Below are 21,661 nucleotides of genomic sequence, written 5' to 3'. Positions count from 1 at the left end.
AAAGTGAATCGGGGAGAAGAAAAGGTAAGGAACAATTATTATAAGATGTATTTGGTTAAATGCCCGTTTGGATTTGGGAATGGAATGAAAATGGAGAGGCTTGTTTTGAGCATCTGCTTTGTGTACTTTCTAAATGAAGTTAGGATTAGTTGGCCGTGAAAAACAGAGGCCTCCTAATAATGGTTTCAGCAAGACATGGCTGACTCTCTCCTGAAGAAGAGCTCGTAGATACACGGTGGGCCCTGGGGCTGGCAGCTTGGGGGTCTGTGGGAACTTGGGCTCCTCCAGCCTCCCCGAGATGGCCTCCTTGTGTTGGTGGCCCAGGCTGGCCTCTGGGCCTGGCTGCCGCACGCACCTTCCCGGCAGCAGGGACAGGAGAGCAAAGGAAGGGCAGGCCACCTCCCTCCCGAGAAGTATGGTCCGAATTTTCTCTTTTATCCCTATGACTAGAACTCTGTTTCACGGCCACACCCGAGCTGGAAGGGTAGTAGTTAAGGATTCAGTTAGTATGGAAGAAGTGGGAAATGGATTTGGGGAGACAGCCAGAGGTCTCTGCTATGATATATACGGTTAATAGAGAATAGTATGGAAACTGCCTTATCGGTACTCAGAATTAACAATTTTAAACATTTCGGTGTTTTTGAAAGTTGATGTAAAAATCGCATCGTGAAATTCACAGGTTTTAAGTACTTTGCAGTGGTTGTGATTCATATGGCTGTCATGTAACCAGCACCCAAACCAAGATATGGGACACCCCAGAGCACTCCCTGGTGCCCCCTTTCCATCAGTACCCCTCCCCACACACACACACACCTGTTGGCGTCACTGTTCTGCGTCCTGTCATCATGGATTAATTTTGCTTGTTCTTAAACTGTACACAAATGTAATTATACAGTATATTCTCTTTTTGTACCTGGATTCTTTTGTTCAACAATAATGGTGTTGAAGTTCATCCATGTTCTTGCAGTAAGAACTGCATTCTCTTTATTGCCGAATGGTATTTTTTGTATGAATAGACCACAATTTGTTTATCCATTCTTCTGTAAAAGGACATTTGAGTTTTCAATTTTTTTGCTACTTTGAATAAAGCCGCTGTGAATATTCTTTTTTGAATCTCTTTGTGTACAGATGTTTTCATTTTAATTTCTCTTGAGTAGGTTCCTAGGTGTGGAGTTTCTGTATTGCCTGGCAGATACATGTTTAACTTTATAAGAAATTGCCAAAACTTTTCCCACAGTTTTACTGTTTTGCTTTTCCGTCAGCAATTCAGTGTTTCATTCTCTTATCAACACTTGGCGGTGTCCATTTTTAAAATTTTGGCTATTCTGGTGGATATGAAGTGTTGCCTCATTGTGGTTTTAACTTTCCTGGTGACTTACGATGTTGGACATTCTTCTATCTTCCCTGGTGAGGTATATACTCAAGTCTTTTGACTGTTTTTAATTGAAAATTTTTCTTTCTGTTATTGACTTATAGTTGTTTGTATAAGCTGGATACCAGTCATTTGTCAGATTCTTGTATTGTAATTATTTTCTCTGGGTTGGAGGCTTCATTTTTATTTTTCTAATGCTGTATTTTGATGAGTAGAAGTTTTTAATTTGGGAGAAGTCTATCAGTTTTTTTATGTTTAGCATGTTTTTGTGTGTCCTCGCTAAGAAATATTTGTCTACCTTAATTTCACAAAGATATTCTCCTATGATTCCTTTTACAAGTTTTGTAATTTTAGTTTTTATGTTGCATATCTGATCCATCTTGAATTATTTTTTTTGCGAGGTATACAGTATATTTTTCTCATGCAGTTATTCCAGATTTTTTGGAAAAAAACGTTTCTTTCTCCATTGACTCACCTTGGTTTCTTTGTCAGAAATCAATTGATCATGTATGTGTGGGTCTGTATCAGGCCTCTCTGTTTTGTTCAGTTGATATCCTTGTCTATTCTATGCCAATATTAAGCTGACTAGATAATGCAGCTTTGTGACAGGTCTTGAAATCAGGTAGTGTGAGTCCTCCAACTTTTTTTTTTTTTTTTTTCTTCTTAAAGATTGTTTTGGCTTCTAGGTCTTTTGAGTTTCCCCATTACTTTTACAATCAAAGTGTTTGCCTTCAAGAAAGCTTGCTAGCGTTTTGATTGGGAGTTAATTGCATCTACATATCCTTTGGGCAGGATTCATTTGGTTTTGATATTGAATCTCTCAGTTCATGATTATGGTTTCTCTCTGCATTTGTTTAGGTCCTCTTTTAATTCTTCTCATCAGTGTTTTGTAGTTTCCGGAACAGAGGGCTTGCAAGTCTTTTGTAAAATCTATTTCTGCATACTTTGTCTTGAAGGGACTCTAAATCAACTTCAAAAATTATTTAAAAATTATTACTACTTGTATATCTAATTGATTTTTGTATGTTGATTTATATTCTGCCATCTTGCTGAATTTATTTACTAGTTCTGGGATTGCTTTGCAGATTCCATGGAATTTTTGGTATAGAAAATCATGATGTCCATGAATAAAGACAATTTGCTTCTTTGTTTCTGATATTTATGCCTTTTACTTATTTTTCTGCTTTTATTCCTTTTATTTTTTTTCTTCCTTTATTGCAGAGGCTAGAACCTCAAGTGTGATATTTAATGAAAAACTGTGACAGCAGACATCATCTCTTGTTGCCACTTACAGAGTTAAAACTTTCAGTGTTTCACCATTAAGGTCAGGTTACCTTTATCAGATTTTGTAGATTTCATTTATCAGATTGAGAATATTTCCTTCTCTTCCTAGTGTACTGAGAGTTTATATCCTGAACAGGTATTGAAGTTTGTAAAATTGGTTTTCTGCAGGTATTTTCATTGTCAAATGATTTTTCTCTGTTGTTCTATAAGTGTGGTGAAATAAATTGGCTTTTGAATTTTAAACCAATTTTAAAATGTTGGGATAAATATCAATTAAGTCACGCTGTATTACGTATTTAAAAATATTACTGATTTAAATTTGCTCATGTTTTGTTTAGGATTTATGTATTTGTGTTCATGAGGGATATTGGTGTATAATTCTCTCTTTTTTAAAATGCCTTTGTTAGGTTTTGGAATTAGAGTTATTCTGACTTTATAAAATGAGCTTGGAAGTGTTCCCTCTTTTTCTGTTTTCTGAACGAGTCATGTGTGGGATTGATATGATTTTTTCCTTAAATAATTGGATAAAATCTCCCTTAAAGCCATCTGGGTCTGGTATTTTGGGGTAGAAAGGCTTGATTAGAATCCTTTTTGTTGAATGACTTGGACGCAGTCCTGACCCCCTCCCCGCAGTCGTTGCTTTCTGCAGGTAGAGCTGAGCGCGCGCGCGCAGGAGCCTGCCCTCTCACTCGGTCAGCTGACTGTGGCCAAAGGGATTTTGTGCCATTTCTTGCTGGCTCTGGGCTTGTGGTCTCACCGTCCAATTTGGAAGTGCTGCGGTTCCTGAAATCATCTTTATTTCCTTGGAAGTCATGTTACTTTCTTCAGTCAGTAAACTGGAAGTTGGCAATTGGTGTCTTTTTTTTTAATGAGATTGCATTTGCACTTTGTACAAAGTATGATTCCTGCCCCCCATGTCTGTCCATTTGCCTGTATCTGTGGCTTCGTTTCATACCTGAGCCTTGAGTTCTGTTCTTAGGGAGGCTATGTTATTCATTTACCTTCCTTCCTTCCCTGTAAACATTTGCATGAGGACTGTAAGTTTGCAAAGTAGTGTAATTGGCCTCATAATTCTGTAACTTCACGCCAGTATCAAGTTTCCGTCAGGGACTGTCACAGTCAAGAGAAATGCCTCTTGTGAGCGCTTCACTGACTCCCCACCCCCAACCCCCTTGCCACCTCCACGTTGCTCCAAAGCTTTAGCCTGTTCGTTATTCCCTGCCGTGTCTAAAAATCGTTGTGGTGTATGTGTTTATTTTTCTAACGTTATTTTGGGGTTCATGTAGTTTTCTGTGAAGTTGACTGTAGTATTTAGTTACTCGAAAAAGTGGCCTGTGTAACCCTGGGTCACACCAATGTAATAAAGTAGCAGCACCTTTGAATCTAGGAGGTTAGAAAGAACTGTTTGTGCTTTGTCTTCCCTTTATAAAAGATTTACTCTCTTCTTTCAACCTTTTACTTTTTATGTAAGCCTTTTTGGAAAAATACAGGAATGGCAGGCTGAGGATGGCTTTTCAAACAAAACAAAACCACCGAAAAACCTTTCATATCTTGAAAGATTTTAAAAATGCGTGCAGGCCGTCTGTAGGAATGTGTCGGTGTCCTCGTGGTGGTGATTCTGCCGTGTTTGCATATCTGCTTTTTGCCACTTTGCCCCCGGCCCGCCTGTGTGGAGCTGAGCAGAGCCTGCAGGCTGGGCCTAGCCAGATGGATGGACAGGGCTTCCGGGCACCCATTAGGCCGGCAGGGGCCTGGGCCCTCTGGCAAGTGTGGGCAGACGGGGGTCCCCAAGGAGAGCTGTACCTGGGAGGGGCAGTGGCTCAGTGCAAAGAGCAAAGACACCTCTGAGGTCTCCCTGAAGGGAAGCCGGGTGCCCAGGCCACATCGGCAACCCAGGGTTTTAGCAGGATTTGCTGCTTCCCTCTCAGTCCGTACAGTTGGTCACCTAGCCCCAACGGGACGTCGTCCGGGGGTGTTGTCTGAGGATCCCCCGTGCTGGCTGCGTGCCCTTCTGCCCAGACACGCCTCTGTCTCCAGGTCAGTCGGACGCACGCCAGCTCCACGTGGTTCCTCAGGGCCCCTGTGCCACGGAAACCTTTCACGGAAACTCACAAACTAATTCTTTCAATAGATGTGGGGATGTTAATACAGATACTCCAGGTCATCACTTCATTCTAGCTGCTGTTTCAAGGAAGAGAAGAAATGATTCTTAAGGGCAAAGATTTGAAGAAACACTCCCAGTAAAAACCACCTCCAAAAAATTGCTCTGTGGAATTTTTACCTCAAGAAGGGTTGGTCTGAGATCTGATTGCTTTTCTTCACTGGCTCGAAAGAATGATTTGTGTTGTATATGCTTAAATAATGTAATTATTTTGCAGAGTGTTCCTTCAGGAGATCTTTTGAGTCAAATAAGCGTGTTTCTGTGAGGAAAAACTTGCCAGGCTCCGTGAGTGCCCTGGCGAGGCTGAAAACGGCTCGTTCCGGCTGCCACTCCGCGTCACGATTCCAAATCGGTGACGCCTGTCAGTTTTGAAGGCTCTTGCCTCCCAGTTTCTGACTTGCAGAGGTAAATTATCAGTAGTGGAAGGAAGTTACTCTCATGACTTCTGTTATCAGTAACACAAATTGTGCATATGATCCATTCTGTGCTAAACACGTAGCACACTGTTCTTAGAAGCTAGACAGTGTATCCTCTTCCAGGTGGATGGTTACAAAGACAAGTAGCAAGCAAGGATGTGTGTCCTCCATCACAAAGAGTCTTGTCAGCAATCCCGTGTTCCCACAACGTAAGGGGTCCAGTGGGAGCGCCCTGCCTGCTCACTCAGTCCTGCTGGGTACGTGGCCCACAAACCTTCTGGCAGCTCTTGGGTTTTAGTCAAGTCAAGGAAGGCAACATAGTGTGTCTCCAAATCATTGTCTGGGTGAAAACTCTGCTGTCCCGTCATAGAGACAATGACTCTACCCCCAGAGCCTTCTGTGTCGTGAGGGATGTGGGGTTCGTTGTGCTCTTTGTGGTCGTGCATATAAAATGGCACATAAAAGCCCCCTCTCTGATCAGTTGCCGAGAATCCCAGGCTTGTGATTTTGCAGAGTTTGGTCCTGCACCACGGGTCAGTACTGCAGAGCCACCAGAGACGAGACCCCGACTCATCATGGAGTTGCGTGCTTTCCTACCCAAAGAAGCACATTACCTCATTGACTTTTGTCCTTGTCTCTTAACTAGACTTTATTTTTTAGAGAAGGACTTGTTTCTTCAGGAGCCTTTCATTGGTTCAGTGTTGGCTGGGTCGGGCTGCAGCGACAGCAAGAGGATGGACAGTGTTTAGGCAGGTAACACCAAGATGTTAACGTCCTTGTGAAGTTTTATTTTCTGTCAGTTTTACTCCTCTGTTGAAGGGAGACAGAAATGGCAAAGCCCGTGTGTCCATGTCTGAGTCAGAAGCTGGTTCACTGCATTTCAAGTCTGCCAGTATCCTCTCGGAATGAAGCAAAGAGCAGCTGAATGACAGCTGCAAACACGTGGGTTCAAAATACTAACCAAGCTGTCAGAGCAAAGGATTTTTTTTTTTTTTTTTTTTTTTGAAAGTTTCCAACACTGGGAGTTTAAGAGCACTTCAGACTAAGAGGTAAAGTAGTTAACTTCAAGCAGAGAAAAGCGGATGTTTTTGGCTCTGTGGCATGATACAGTAAAAATCCTTAAGTCCTGACCTTTACTGATAGATTTCCTCCTGAGAGGCCCTGGATTTCTCCCCTGTCCTCTCCTGCTGGAGAGGGTGGCAGCTCTCCCCGCCATCAGCTCTCCTGTCTCAGCACCACGGAGCACATTTGTTTCCTTCATAAGGAGGGGACGTGAGACTTGGCAGATGTCAGCCCTGGTTAAGAATTAGACTGCAGGTGTGACTAGCAGCCTGGGTGAGGGGAAGCCCCCCAGGTGCCCCTGTCCAGGCTGGCGCTGCCACACGCCCTTGTGGAGGTGCCTGCGTTCACTGACGGTTTTAGGAAAGCAGTTTCCTGATTGCAATCCCAGGACTCTTCCAGGTTCTCAACAGAGGTGGTGTGGAGTTGGGCCATCTCGAGGTTCCCTGCGTGTCCTGCCCTTTGTACCTCGAGAACAGAATCCCACCCAGGGTTGTGTCCAGCAGTGGTCATCTCTGATGGAAGTGGCCAGATAACAGGGCCCTCCTGGAATGCCCACAGTGGCCTTCTGGAACCTGGCTGCTCCGTGCCACCCTGTGGCAGTGCCGGCCCGGGATGGGCAGGGGGCAGCCCCTGCCCTGGCTCCGAGTGGCCCTGTCCTGGCGGCCCCTGCCCCAGTGGCCCTGCCCTGGCTCCCAGGCAGCATTTCCACCTCCACCCCTGGGGTTGCCGGGTCTTGGTGTGTGGCTCTTTTGGCAGCTTCTCGCAATCCTCATTCCAGCTTTCTGCTTCTAATTAGCTGTGGTCTTGAAGAATTTGTTAACAATCTTGTTCAAATTGTATGGGAAATGAGGTTAAATCAACCCCTGTGAGGACAAACAGAATGTGGAATTTATGACAGCTCTTGAGACATCTTGGGGGCAATTTTCACCCCCTTTTGGTTTCTCCCTTTTCCCAAAGGGAACTCGGTTGCCGGAAGTTAGGCAGATGCAGCCAAGTGGGCGATGGAAAGGGGCTGAGCCCCTGTGAGTGTCCCCTGCTCCTCCGGGCCGGGCTGGGCCTGGTGCACGGCTTCACCACGTCAGTGAGGCTGGCAGCCCCTCATCAGTACAGAAAGTGGCGGTGGGTGGGGGAGAGGCTGATGACAGGGTCTCGGGAGGGAGGCTCAGTTTCCCTCAGCTTGCATGATTTTTACTTTGGGGCCTGTGCATCCCTCTTTCCTTGTGTAATGCTTCTTTCCCTTGCCTAACAGTTTCAGAGAACCTACAAGACTGGCCTGATCTGGCACTGCATCAGAACAGGAGTCAGTTTTGTTTTGCATGCGAGAATGAGTTTATCTTTAAAGTAGGATGTTCACACTTAAAGTCTAGTTGGGAAATTTCAGGTTCAGGACTTGCTCTTGTGGGGATAAGAAGCATGCAGCAATCTGTCCTCGCGAGAACATTTCCCAGAACGTCTTTCGTTCATGCGTCCCTGTAGTGGACAGGATGCGCAGGCTCCGTGCTTGTGTTTAGTGCTGGTCACATGGCCGTATTCCCATCTTGCACGGGAGGACACTGGGACTAAAGAGGGCCCTGGGTGGCCGCAGCTCCAGAGCCCACCTTGGGCTCCTTCCACAGGGTCGTGGCTGCGTCTCATTAATTTCTCTCCTTCTCCTTTTCTGAGGACCGAGCTGGATGGTGGCACAGACCGTTGATACACTTTCATCATCGTTTGCCACTGGCTTTCATTTCCAGGATGCCTTTTTTATCATCCACATATCTTTAATATTTTCTGATTTTTTAAGCAGATGTGACTGTGAATGATTTCCAATTTTTCTTTTGAAAATATTGTCATTTACATGCTAAACTCTCAAAATATAGTTGGTTGTTCAATTTATTTCCTTTAAAATTGTATGAGTAATTACCTCAGCCCCTTGGTGTTAACATACAGAGTAGCCCTCGCATACCGATCATTTCAGAATTTAAATTGAGTTAAAGGTTAAATGAGTTTAATTTTTGAATGGAACTGAAGCATTGTCTTGTGGCAGATTCACCTGAAATTTTATCTCCAGTTGCTGTATCAAGCATCAGAAGTGGGTCTTTTTATGATCAAAATTATGGCGAATAAATTTGGGGTTCGGTCAAGTCCGCTCGCGTCCTCCCTTTCCCTGGCTGCTTGAGTGCTCAGCGTGCGGCAGGCCCTGCGTGCGATTTCGCAGGTGATGCAGGCGGGGCACAGCGTCCCACCCAGCAGGGGATGGGCGCAGGTGGATGGCAAGACGTGTGTGCACTGGACGGGCGTGCGTGGGCGACCGTGGAGAGTGCCAGCGGCATCCAGGCGAGAGGCGCTGTGGGCTTGGCCCGGCGCGGGCAGTGGGCACGGCAGGCGGCCGGGCTGCCCCGTGGATTGGCGGCGGGTCCAGTGGAGCTGGCTTCTGGCAGGCATGGGCATTTGTGACGCCACGTGCCCTGGCGAGGGTGACTGACTGGGCAGTGTTGCTGTCTCCCCACGCCAGGGTCCAGGGAAGCAAGAGAAGAAGAAAAAAACCTGAAGGAGCAGGTCAGCACACGAGCTGGCCAACAGGAGGTACCGAAGATGATGGAAGGAAAACAGAGAAGGAGAGAAGAGCAGGGAGGAGTGGAAACAGGCAGGCCACTGAAGGAGGGAGTTTGGGAGTCAGGTGAGAATTGCTTGGGGGCAGCTGTCCCTCCCAGGCTGACCCTGGGGTGTGTCTGTTGAGTTTGGGTTTTCTTCAGGCTGTGAAAGTGGGAATTCCTTGGCACCAGGGCCTTCTTTGAGGCCAGCCTGCTGTACCTAATTGGCTTGGCAGCTTTGACTTTTGGAGCCAGCAAGTGGTGATTGCTCCCCAATATGTCCAAAGCGTAAATGGTTCAGTCCAAGAGAAACAGGGTGGGTATGCCGTTCCCGCAGTAAGCCGCGGTGCAGCCCAGCAGAGAAGCTCTGGGCCGGGCGCGTCGAACACCACACCGTCCGCACTGGTTCCGGAGCTTCGTGTCGGGGAGGCAGAGGGAGGGGTGTCTTCACCAGGCCTGCATCTTGCTTGGGAGTTCTCCCGTTTTCTTCTGTTGGGAAACCACCTTCGCTTCCTTCTGGTCTGGGTGGGTGAGACGAGCCCCAGCCTTCTCTCTGCACGTCCTCCTGTCTCTGGGGGACCATGGGCAAGCTGGTAGCTGGGTGACTCTCACCACTGCCCTCTCCCAGGCCTCGGTTTGCTCACACAGGTCTCTCTTAGCACCCCTGAATGCCCAGGAATGTTTCCATGAGATCCCCCCCTCCTCTGTCTACACCCGTGCACACACACACGGGCACACACATGTGCACGCCCCCCCCCCTTTTTTTTAAACAAAGGCTGATGTGGCTTAAGCCGTTCGGTGTACGTCAGTATACCTAGAGTCACGGGATGGCTCCACGGCGGGACATTGGTCCTTCCGGCCTGGAACTCCCGTCAGTCTTCTTTAGGCAGGATGCGGTACCCACATTGTGTGTTAACGGGAGTATAGTTTTCTTCCTGTGACACTTCTGATGGAATCTGTGTTATTGCTTTTAAAGCTTCCTTTCCTGAGCCTTCTTCCAGAAAGCTGTCCTCCCTCCCCCACCAGGCGGAGCGGGCGAAGCATTTAGAAAACGCCCTCGCCCGGCTGCTCCCTCTCTTGACCTGGGGAGTGTTGGTTGCTTTGAAGCGAGCGGGACTTGAAACCACAGCCAGGGAAGCCAGCCCTGCCCTCCCTCCACAGGTGCCTTCAGAGGCAGGGCCTGCGTCGGCAGCGGCGGGCCGGGCAGCTGGCACTCGGAGCACGGGGCTCGGAGGCGACACTGACCCTGCGCTCGGAAGCTGGTGCCCTGGCGGGGTCTCCAGCCGACTGAGCGTGGCTGGGTGGTCACCAGCCGGGAGCTTCCCAGGCAGGACCCGCACAGTCCAGGCCCAGGGTTCTCCACCAGGGTATTTGGAGCAGCGAAAAGTAGAATGTGAGCAATCCTGGAGGGATGCAATTATGAGGGGAACCATGTTTTAAAGACTTAACCCACCACAGCAGGAAAATACAGCCTTCGGTGTACACTGATCCTTTACTCTGTCAGTTTCTTAAATATAAAAATGTTGTTGTGTGTAGCGCTGTTATATGTGTACATGTGTGCGTGCGTGACACATATAAGATCATTCTAGAAATTTCTGTTCTACTTCTTTAGTGTTGCTATTAAAAATACATATTTTTAAAACTAGAGAAAAAGAAATTATGATTCTTCTGAATTGTTACAGATACCCCCAAAAGTAGTCTCCCTCAAGTACTGGCTTTTTCTTTCTAAAAATCATCAGCTTTCTGATCATTATTTCATCCAGTTCAGAGGCTCTGTTAGGAAGCGTGGTTGTATAATCAAGCACTGCTTTTATTAAAAAGAACTGGGCTACTGATTTTCTTCAGTTTCTAGTATGATCATATCTTCTCTTGGTAAACATAACTCTTATTGGAAATAACATTTTGGGACAGTAACCCTGTGGTTGCAGAAGTGCTGCTGAAAGCCCTCTGCCCGTTCCTAGCCCACAGTGGCCTTGCATTTCACCCACTGCTGGCCGCTGAGCTTCTGGGGGTGTTGGGCCCTGTTGGGAGCTGGCCAGGTCCAGGAGGGGCTCGGGGCTCAGGGCTTGGGCTGAGGAGAGAGGCCTTGGTCCCCCTCCTTGCTCTCAGGAAGTGGGGGTAGGGGCTTCCACGTGAACACACACAGGCACTGAATGTCAGAATGCAGGCACAAGGGGCACGCGGGGCTGTGGCGTTTGGTGGGGAGGCGGCTGTCTGGCTGGACCAGCTAACCTTCCGGCCCCCAGGTGGCCTGTGGGTGGCAAAGACACATGCAGTCCTCCCCGGCACCTCCTCTTGTGGTGCTTGGAGAAACCGGGAGGCTGAGCCAGGCACAACCCCCTGCCTCTCTGCGCCCAGTCTGCTGGGAGAGCCCCGCCTTCCTCCACCTACTCAGGTGTGTCTGTCTCCATGGCTCCTTCCATCCCTCTGTGTGCAGTTGTTGACTGCTCTTCAAGGAATTGAAGAAATACTGATATGAGATCAAATAGTAATTAGAAGTTGCCCAGGCAAATGGTAAAGCCTCTGGTGGACAGATGTTAACACAGTGTTAATTTTTCTTGGCAGATTCTCTGCAATTTTCTCGATCCGTAGAACACCAGTAACTGAAAGGAGGCTTGGGGAGTGTCCAGGCCCACTGTGGGACTCTTCAGAGAAAGACACAAAGCCCCCCAGACGTCGCAGGAGGGAACTGCACCTGGAGAACCCGGGCACATGGTCCTGGGCTGGGGCTCTTTCTGTCTCGTGGGCATGCTCGCGCCACGACAGCCAAGTTTCTGGTGCAGAACGGTGTGCATTACTGGGGTTCGTGAGCCCCAGAGCGCTCTCTGAGAGAGCAACGGCTCTGATCTGATGGGCACACACTTTGCCCCTCGCTTAGCATTGGCGTTCAGGATAATTGGGAGCTTTCCTGCAGCAGTTGGGCCTCCCTGTCCTGTGAGAGGGCCGAGTACTGGCCAGCAGTGGGGACTCCCAGGAAGGACCAGAGGAGAAGGATAAAACCAAGAAGCCAGGCTGGGTTGGCAAGGATGGGCATGGGTGTGTTCAGTCCTCTGTGCAAGGAAGAGGCCCCGGTTGCCTTTGCGGGGAAGACAGGAAGGGCGGGAGACCCAGGCAGGGGGAGCAGCCACAGGCTGTGGTCCAGCTGGCGAATTCCTCTAGGTGCCAACGGGAGCCTTGAAAAGTCGAGACAGGATTAGAGGCAGGAGCTTGGAGAATGGCGGGAATGGCCTTGGGGTGCAGTGTGCTGTCACGCCACGCCGTTTTCCTTAATTCATGTCTATTTGGCGGGTTGGCTTCTTCATTAGAATTTGTTCATTTATTAATTTTGGCAAGTATTTGAAGGTAAGAAAAGTAAGAGTCCTTTGGTAATCTGCATTTGTTGACGTACGTTATCCAGTGTCACCCATCTTCTAACCACCAGTGCCGCCCCCTCCCGTCGGCTGTCATGTCAGAACCAGTACAAGATCTCTGCCTGTGACTTGCTTGTCCATTTCATTAGTTTCTTTCACATTTCTACAGTTTTGCTTCCTTTAACTTTCTCAGGCCAGCTCCTGGAATCTCTTATTAAAGGAATAATTAATCATGTGATATTTTCTTGTTTTTATTTGCATGTGAGTTTTCAAGAGCTCTCCAGATTTTTATTGCCTAAAGATCCATATGCCTTAGAAATAATACCGTCAACTGTAAATTGCCTTCTGGAGAAGAAATTGACAAACAACTTTGTAGTTGCATTTCTAGCCTTAATATCTGCAGGCCAAATTCAGGTTTTATGAAATTCCTTCATTTAAAATATAAGCAATAAAGGTTTCTTAAGGTGGGTTCCCATCTGCATCTATTATTGCAAAACCCTTAAAGTTACTTTAGCATATGACATTTTAATAGGAATATTTTTTTTTTTAACTTTTTGACAAATTGTATCCAAGGAAATTAGTTTGCTTGCATGGTAAGTTCTCTATGTTTGCAGACTTGAACAATTTTGCTGGTTAAGCAGTACAGAGATAATTTTCTTTTGTAAAGTATGTGTGACTTCAGCAGTGAATGTTAGAGAATCCTGGTCACTGCAGGAAGCCCACGGGGGGTCCATTTGGAGGGAAGACTGTTGTGTTTCAGCCCAGGCATTATGGGGATCATTTACTTCAATAGAACTAAAATATGTGTAATATTTTCTGTTTTTGTTAAACATTTATTTTCAGTTTATCTACTTGGTCTGGTTAAATAGAGCTATAAATTGGAGAGAAATTTTCATCATTTAGTCTGGATTATAAGTATTAGGACTGGGCCAGCTGCTTATTTCGTGGATGGTAACACACGCATGGGACAGGAGAGTCACAAAGTCATAGGTGTCAGAGGGGAAGGAATTCTCTTTTTAGCATGCATAATCCATAAAGTTTTGACCCAGTTACCCTTTTAGTCCCCAGAGTTGCTGGATTTCCCCAGGCCAGGAGGAGGTGTCTGGAGGGAGACCGCAGTCCTCTTACAGAGGTGAGGAAGGCTGCCTTGCTTGAAGTGCGAGCTGGCTGTGTCCTCTTCCCCGGGGATGTGGAGCCCACGTCGATGGTGTCGTGTCGCCCTTCCTGCCCTGCCCTCAGCCTTACCCCCTGTCAGGAAGAGGCAGGAGGGGATGGGGACTGCAAGGCAGATGCAGAATAAAGCAGCCAGATGTTGATGATAGTGTCAAGTACTATACAAGTGTTAGGGTGTGTCGTCATTGGTAAAATCAGCATCCCAGTGCAAGTAAACCCTCCTGGAGCGAGCCAGCCCTCTGAATCCTGGAGTGTAGGTGCCCTACCTGTGATTTGACCTGGGCTCAGGTGCAGGGTACCTGATTCAAATGAGAGGTTCAGATCTCCACGTGGTGGTAATTGTAATAAGTTTGATGATAATCACACGACATGGAACCAGGGTGAGAAAAGCAAAGGAAGAAGTTTTATCCCAATGTTATCAATGTCAAAAAGAGTTACTGTTTTAACTAAATAAACTGACTCATTAGCCAGGGACCTTATGAAAGAATGGCCAGTACATGGACATTTGGGGTTACAAATAGGAGACCAAGATGGTGGACTCCATGGGGCAAGAGCACGGCTGTTCCAGTCCCTCAGGTGGACAAGCTTATCTTTATGCACATACTGCTTGGGAGGACTGGCTTCTACACCTGGAAGAGAGCCTTGGCTATGCGAGTTGCTTTGGCCAGTGAGATGCTAGCAGCATGAACCAAGCAAATGCTTTAAAAGTGCTGGCCAGGTGGGGTTCCCTCACTCCTGAGGTTGGGCTTCTTTGTAGTGGGGTTGGGCTCCTTCACTCCTGGGCTCGCTGGGGCATGTGGTTGGACCCCCTCACTCCTGGGCTTCCTGGCACGTGGGGCTGGGCTCCCTCCCTCCTGGGCCCGCTAGTGCAGTGTTGAGCGTCTGTACTTGTGAGGTTGGGCTCCCTCACTCTTGGTCTCCGAGGCACATGATGTTGGCCTCCCTCCGTGGCTCCCTGGCACATGTGGTTAGGTTTCTTTGATTGTGAGTTTGGGCTCCTTTACTCCTGGGCTCCCTCACTCCTGGGCTTGCTGACGCATGGGGTTGTGCTTCATTGCTTGTGAGGTTGGACTCCCTTCTTCCTGGGCTCCCTGGCACACGAGTTTGGCCTCCTTTGCTTGTTAGATTTGGCTGGCTGGTGCCTGAGGTTGACCTGCCAGCCTGTGGGGGGTGGGGGGGCTGTCTAGTTTGTGAGGCTGGGGTGTTGGCTGTGCTTCTGCTTGTCCCGGAAAGGTGGCAGCAGGTGCAGACCTGCACCCTATGATGGTCGCCACGCCCCACTCACCCCTGCCTTCCCTGGGTCCCCTGACTCCAGCCGACTCTGAAATGTTGCCTTAAGACCCAGGTTTTTGACTTAGACCCGATCCCCACATTAGCGCTTTGCCCAGCGTGGCACACAGCAGGCCTCCTCTATGAACATTTGGTGAATGGGTGGGAGGCGAGCTGACCATGTTTATTACATAGACAAGTTGAAGTGAAGGAAAGCAGCAAGGAAGTAAAGGACAGTTATTTCCGAAAGAGTAAAGGTAGGCTCCAGTACCCGAGAAAGCGAGGAGGTCTATGAGGAGAAGTAAAAATGTGCGTTTCGGAATCTTGAAAACCTATTAGAAAGCTCCAGGAAACGTGCTTGGTAGTTTATTTCTCTCTGTACCTGCGCCAGGTAATCGGTTTTGTTTTCATGGAGAATTCTGGGTTGTAAGCCTGTTTGCCTGGTCAAATAGTGATGCACTGCACGGATCACTGAACACTGCCTTGTAGAGTGATCGTTCCTGCGGCTTTTAGGCCATGGCTATAGGAGAGAGGCTGGTGGAGGCTGGGGCAGGGGCCATCGCTTTTGGATGATACATATTCAAAGACTGCAGTCCAGATGCCAAAATCAGAAGGCACAGAAGGGAAACATATTCCAAATTCCTTTCTGAGAGGTCACTTTTATTTTGCTTTTCTGCATGTCTATAACCTTTTAACATTTTTCCTAGCTTTTTCATTAATGTATGTAAAAATATTAAAAGCCCTTGTATATTACATTAAAAACTATGTCAGCTGCTCTGCTTTCTTCTATTTATTAAAACTTTTCAAGCAGTGAAAACATTTTACTTGTTAATGAGGGAAAGTAGGGAAATTAATGACATAGCGCCTGGCTCCACCAAGCTGTCTCCTTGTGCCCATGCACAGCTAGCTCTGTCCCGCTGTATGCAGTTTAATTTCTGTGATAGGGTTCAGTAAGCACATGCAAAGATTTAATGATTTGCATCAGTAGATCATTTCTCAGTTTAATATCCTCTGATATTTTGGGTCAACAACTCTTTTCTTTGGGAGGCTGGTACAATTTCTAGAGCTAAAATTATTAATATTGATAATATTACATTTTGTTCAAATGAATTCAGATAAATGTATCATTTTCTCTGAGTCAGATTTACACATTACTTTTGCAGGAAGTAAGTTGTGGTGAAAGGAAATTCTCCTTAATAAAGTAGAGTAATAAAAATAGGCAATTTCTGTAGTTCAAAGTCAGGTAGCTTTGAAACAGGTGAAGATAATCAAGGTGATATCCTGGGCCTCGGCCCTTTTCAGATCGACAGTCATCTTATCTTACCCCTTGTGAGAAGGGGTGTGGGCCACAGGGGTTCAGCAAGGGAAAGAAGTAAATTTAGAACTCAATTCAACATTTATTGAGCTTTTCTGTGTCAAGTTCTGTAGAAGCCTGGTCAGAGAATGATGAAAACGCACCAACCTGTCCTCAAGGAACTCTGTCTACTCGGGGAGACAGAAATGCTGGTGAATAATTGCATTCATGGCACGGAGAGAGAAAATGGAAATTTACAAAAGATGTGAAAGAATGACTGAATAGCTCAGAATGGAGGGGAGGGGGTTTGGAATATTAGGGAAGGTGTTTCAGGGAGGAGGTGGTGAATCTACTGGTTGTCTGCCCCAAAGGCCTTTTCTGGTCCTTTTTCCTGGCTGTTGGGACCTGCTTCCCGCTAGAAAGGCTGAGTGCCAGATGCTGGCTTCCCCAGCCTCACAGTGGAGAGGGAGTGGGGGACCCTGCTGTCTGCTGTCTGGCTCCTGGAGAAGACCTTTCCTCCAGAATAAAAAGAGAAGTATGAGGAAGACTCTCTGGCCCCAGTCTTTGGACACAATTGTGTGAGGCTGTGATTCCAGGAGCTGGGGCAACCATTTTGTGACCATGAGGGAACAACCTGGGACTGAAATGCCTATTGCCACCAGTATAGAAAGGTGGCGAGGTCTGGGTTCTCGATGGCCTGCCACCGGCTGACCTTGTTCTGGGACCTGATGTGTGTCCTCTTGGTGTGTTCTGCTTCTGGTTACTTGTAGCTGCCAACAACCTGCAAGTGATGGGCTTATAATATTTTTATCTGCAAAATTAATTTATGCTCATTTTTGCAAATACAGAAAAATACAAAGGCAATAAAAATAACGCGTAATTCTGTTACCCAGAGATAACTTACTGTTAACATTCTAGCTTTTTCATCAGTATGTGTTTAAAATCAAAATGTAGACCACTTTTTAAGTTTAACCTTATGCCATGAGCATTTTTCTTATGCTATTAAATATTTTTTGAAACATGATTTTATAAAGGCCTGGGTTCTGTCATATGGTTGTACCATCATTTTTTTTTTTAAACTGTATCTGTCTTGTTGGACCTCCCTCCCTCCCTCCCTCCCTTCCTTCCTTTTCTTTATTGGACTGCAGTAAGCGTCCTTTGCCACACAAAGATCGTTAGGAACCTTGGTGAACTTTTCCTTAACAGACTTTCTTTCTGGCCTCTCTGCTTTAGTTTTCACCCGTGACACCCTTTCTAGACTGCAGAATTCTTTCTGAAACACAAATTTCATCATGTTACCCCCTTGAATGACTCATTTTTTTTTTTTTTTTTAGGGTGAGAAAGCATTAACTCTGCATCTCCGGTCCTTCGGCTCTTTGCCCCTTGCCCCTGGGTGCCCAGCAGCAGCTGCACTCACCTGCGTGGTGTGTTAGGACTGGGGCCCGTCTCTCGGAGCCCATGTCAGGCGGTGAGCAACTCTGCTCCAGAGCCGCACGTGCCAATTCTGAGTCCCAGCCTGCTGCCCCATGGCTGGATCGGGGAAAGATCACGCTGCTTCTCTGCACCTTGGTTTCTCCGTGTGTCAAATGGTGATCAGAACTGTCTCTACCTCGTAGTATTGCTGCATGATTCGAGGAGCTAGGCTTTGGGAATCTCAAACCACAGTAAGCCCTCCCTCAGTGCTCACGGCTGCTATCGACGCTGTGACCGGTGGAGATGACACTGGCACAACCTCTCTGGGCCATGACGGTCTTCCTTCCAGTGCCTCTCCTCCTCCTCCTCCCTCCTCCCCCTCCTCCCCTCCTTCTCACCCCCTCCTGCCCCCTCTTCTTCCTTCCTCCCTCCCTCACCTTGTCCTCCCTTCATCCTCCTCCTCCTCCTCCCCTTTTCCTCACCTCCTCCCCCCTCCTCCTTCCTCCCTCCCCTCGTCCTCCCTTCATCCTCCCCCTCCTCCTCCCCCCTCCTCTCCTCCCCCTCCCCTCCTCACACAGCCTCTGGGTGCTCACACCCACTGCCTCTTGCCCTCTGTTCATCCTTCATAGGCAGCCCCTTAGGAGCCCTCCTTTTTGGGGAGGCTCCCCCTGGGGGCTCCCAGGCTTGGTTTGGGTACCCCCCCCCCACCGAGCCCCTCTTTCCTGCACTGGTCGCTCCTATTACACTGAGCCCTTTCTGCCTGTGTCTGTGTCTTCCTTGGGGCAGGATCCTGTCAGTCTGTCTGTCTGCCTGACTCTGATACTCTTGGGGCCAGCCCAGAGCCGGCCACCATGGAACTGGAAATTCTTCTTTCTTGGAGGCCGAGTGAGTGAAGGGCTGGGAGGCTGGACTGTACGAGCTCTTCATAAAGAATGCCATGATTCTGGAGGTCACGGGCAGGGGAGTGGGGGTGGGTGGCTGGGGAACTGGTCCAGGTACTTGTCACTCCCCCTGGGCTCCTCTAGAGCAGGTGGGGACCTGAGCCTGAGCCGCTACCTGGACCTTCTCAAAGCCAGGCACATCAGGGAGCCCTTCTTGGGCCCCTCCTCTGCAGAAGCAGCAATCAGTTGCTGGAATGTTGGCTTCCTTGTGGCTTTTTATGGGTTTCCTGACATGTTGCTTTGCACCATGATGGTGCCGCCGAGTTTCATCGCTGTCTTTGCTGGCTCTGCCCTGTTGGTTGGGGCCCAGCAGCACCTGAGCCAGTACTGCAGTGTCCGTCCCATTGGTCATGGCTCTGCTGGTCACCGCTTGCCAGTGGGCGTCGCATCTTTGTGACATTTGCTCCGCCTCGTGCTGCCGTGTGGAAGTGCTGCTGCTGACAACGGACGGCAGTCCCCGGCCAGTGAGGGTCTGAAAGCCCCTGGGCGGTGAGGTGAGGGTGGATGAGGTGGGCTCGCAGGACATTTGGGGTTAGTGGAGAGCAGTTAAAATGAAGGTGGCATCTACGTGATGAAAGCCATGCTCCAGAGGGCATCCGTTTTCTAAACAAACCAAACTCAACAGGGATCAAAAGCTGCCTCTGGTGAGTGATGTCTGTCCTGGATCATGTTCATTTCTTCACGAGAAGTTTCTGTGCCTGTGGTGGTGTGCAGCCGATCTCCCCCCAGATGGAGGGACTGGTCAGACTGGCGAGCTGTTGAACCTGTCCTTCCTTGGGAGAAGGTTATGGCATTCTTGTGTTCACAAGTCCCTGCAAAATACCTAACTGCATATCCTTTTTCTGACTTATTTTTCCCTGCACTTGGTGTTCTGTTGTCACTGTCTTGACTCTTTTTCACCTGTCCCTGTGAATCCTGGTCCTGAGCATTTGGAGGGCAACCCAGGTTTCTCTCCATACCTGATTTCTCATTATCCAGAAACAGTAATGGCTCACAAAGTGGCTGATCTTGACTTCCTTATCCTCAAAGGAACCGGCTCTAGGGGATAAGCTGGGGGGACGACTTGGTCGGGCCTCCTGGTGGAGGGTGCCCACACCTGGACCTGGCTGTTCTCCCACACCACCCATCTCAGGAGCTCCTCTGTAAGTCTCGGGGGCTTTTTCTTTGGCATCTTCCCACCTTCCCCTGGGGTGGAAGTGGGATCCCAGTGTTTGCGTCTGCCCGGGGCCAGGGCTCACTACCACCTCGGGTCAAATTTAGGTGGTACCTTTAGATCTTTATCGTATTATGTCACTGTTTATGTTACTCCATATGTTCCTTGCAGAATAGAAAGAAATTGCAACTTGCCTCTGATAGGCCAGTGTCCTGGAGAACTGTACACAGATGAGTCACTAATAAGTTCAGTAAATGTTAAATAATTAGGTAAATGATGCTTTAAATGATTTAGATTATACAGAAGTCTTTGCATTTTTATATAGGTGTTTAAAAAGTGGTTTAGTGTAATTGGGCAAGTTGGTTTGGGTATTTTAGTTTAAATAGGAACCATTATTATTTCTCCCATTTACAATAATGGAATAGGAGCTCCTATCACCTGAAAATTCCCTCTGCAACAAATTTTCAGGAGTGAATTACTGGAGAATGAGAGATTCCCAAGTTTGTTGTTCTCAACTTCTTTTTAGCAGAACTGAGCTAAGTTATGTGTATTTGAGAAGATCCCATATTTTAAAATTGCATTTGGTGATGGATTGAAGTAGTCATCTTTGATCAGTGTGAACTAGGGGGTGCATCGTACAAGTTTGTTTCCCTCATTCTGGAAAGTGCTCTCGACATTCCCTTTGAACACACCCTAGAAGGTTCCCTAGTTCTCCTCTGTCGCTGTAGTGCCAAGTCGTTTTGCCCCATGTCTGAGAATTCAGCAGAAGTCCCCGTCTGGTACCCAGATCAGGCACGAATGTGGTGCGGGTATTTTCAGGACTCGGGCTTTCGAGTCTCTTTAAAATCAAAAGCATATCCATTGTTGGTAGATGGTCAAATATAAATGTATAGCACCTTGGTTAATAGGCTGTTAGGAAATCAAAGGTGTCTTTTCCAGGAAATCCTTATTGCAGGCCTGCCCATGTTGGGTAAATCTAATAGTACTCTGAACCACGAGTTTAGAGGTAGCATTATAGAATGCAAATGGGAAGATTTGTGGGTGTTTTTCCTTCATGAATTTGTTGTTATCTTTGCAGAAGTGAAGACTATCAATATTTTATGGCCTTTCTCCACGATTTTTCTGTCCACTGCCTGTACAAATGGCTCGGCCTGTGTCCTCGCCGCTGGCTGTGTCCGCCTCGGTGATGTCGTGGAGCCTGTTGCCTGGTGGCAGGAGCACCGTTTCCATCTGTGTTGGCTAATTTCCTGTTTTCCCTTTTAAACAGGAGCTGTAGCTTCCTCTCTCCGTGGCCAGCCTTTTTCGAGGCTGGAAATTGTGTTTTATTATTGTGAACTTCTCAGTGAAAATCGGTGTCTTTTTCATTATTGCCACGCTGAGAGGAGCTGCTCGCAGAAGCTTTGCACCCAGTTTTACAGTCTGTTTTTGTTCTTTTGTGAAAATAGGGTTGAAGGCTTTCATAAAGTGTGTCAGATCCTTTTTACCACTTCTGTTTTCTTTTTGACTTTCTCTTATTTTCCGTTTCGATCTTGGGTCCCCTGCTTAGGAGCGTGGCACTGGCCTAGCCTACTTCATTTCACCCACGGTGGCGAGGGGCCAAGGCCTCACTGGGCGTTTGGGATCACACGGGTGGTGTTTGGTCTGCTGAGACTTTTTGTGCTGCAGCATGGCAATAGTCCAGATCTCCTAGGATATTTTCATTTACCAGGGCCCTGTTTTCACATTGGAGGAAGGCACTGGGCCCCAGGCAGGTGTCTGGTTTTTTTAACCCTTAGATGTTATTATCTTGCTGGTTTACCTGCATCTTTAACCTTCCTTAGGAGAATGACTTCACTGGGAACAAGGCTAATATGGCAGATGGAGTAGACTTTGCACAGTTACCTGTATACTCTATCTCCAGTATTTATTCATAATGACTTTTCTCAAATATTTAATAAGAATTAATAATTGAATGCACTATAGCCTTCTTACTTCACCCTGGGATCCCATAAGATCTTTGAAACTAAAACTAGTTTGGGCCCGGAAGGGATTTATAGAAATTAGGTATGTCTGAGTATGGAAATGGCTGGCATGGTGAAAAAATTGAGTCCTTAAGTAATTTGCTATTCCCAGTGATAATTAGAAGAAACTTCTGTTCTAGTTCTATTTTCCCAATCATTTTCTACTGTTTTCAGGGAGGGTTCTTGAGGTATTAGTGGCA

The 21,661-nt window shown here is 47.4% G+C and overlaps 1 protein-coding gene across 1 annotated transcript in view; it reads left to right on the top strand.

Moving 5' to 3' along the window:
• Nucleotides 1–21,661, top strand: part of MGMT (O-6-methylguanine-DNA methyltransferase) — a 336,876-nt gene that overhangs the window by 101,582 nt on the left and 213,633 nt on the right. The gene's annotated exons all lie outside the window — the stretch shown is intronic.

The sequence above is a fragment of the Choloepus didactylus genome, chromosome 15 (genome assembly GCF_015220235.1).
Source record: "Choloepus didactylus isolate mChoDid1 chromosome 15, mChoDid1.pri, whole genome shotgun sequence".
Classification (NCBI taxonomy): Eukaryota; Metazoa; Chordata; class Mammalia; order Pilosa; family Megalonychidae; genus Choloepus; species Choloepus didactylus.
The sequence above is the reverse complement of the archived record's forward strand: the minus strand, read 5'-3'. Positions and strand labels throughout refer to the sequence as shown.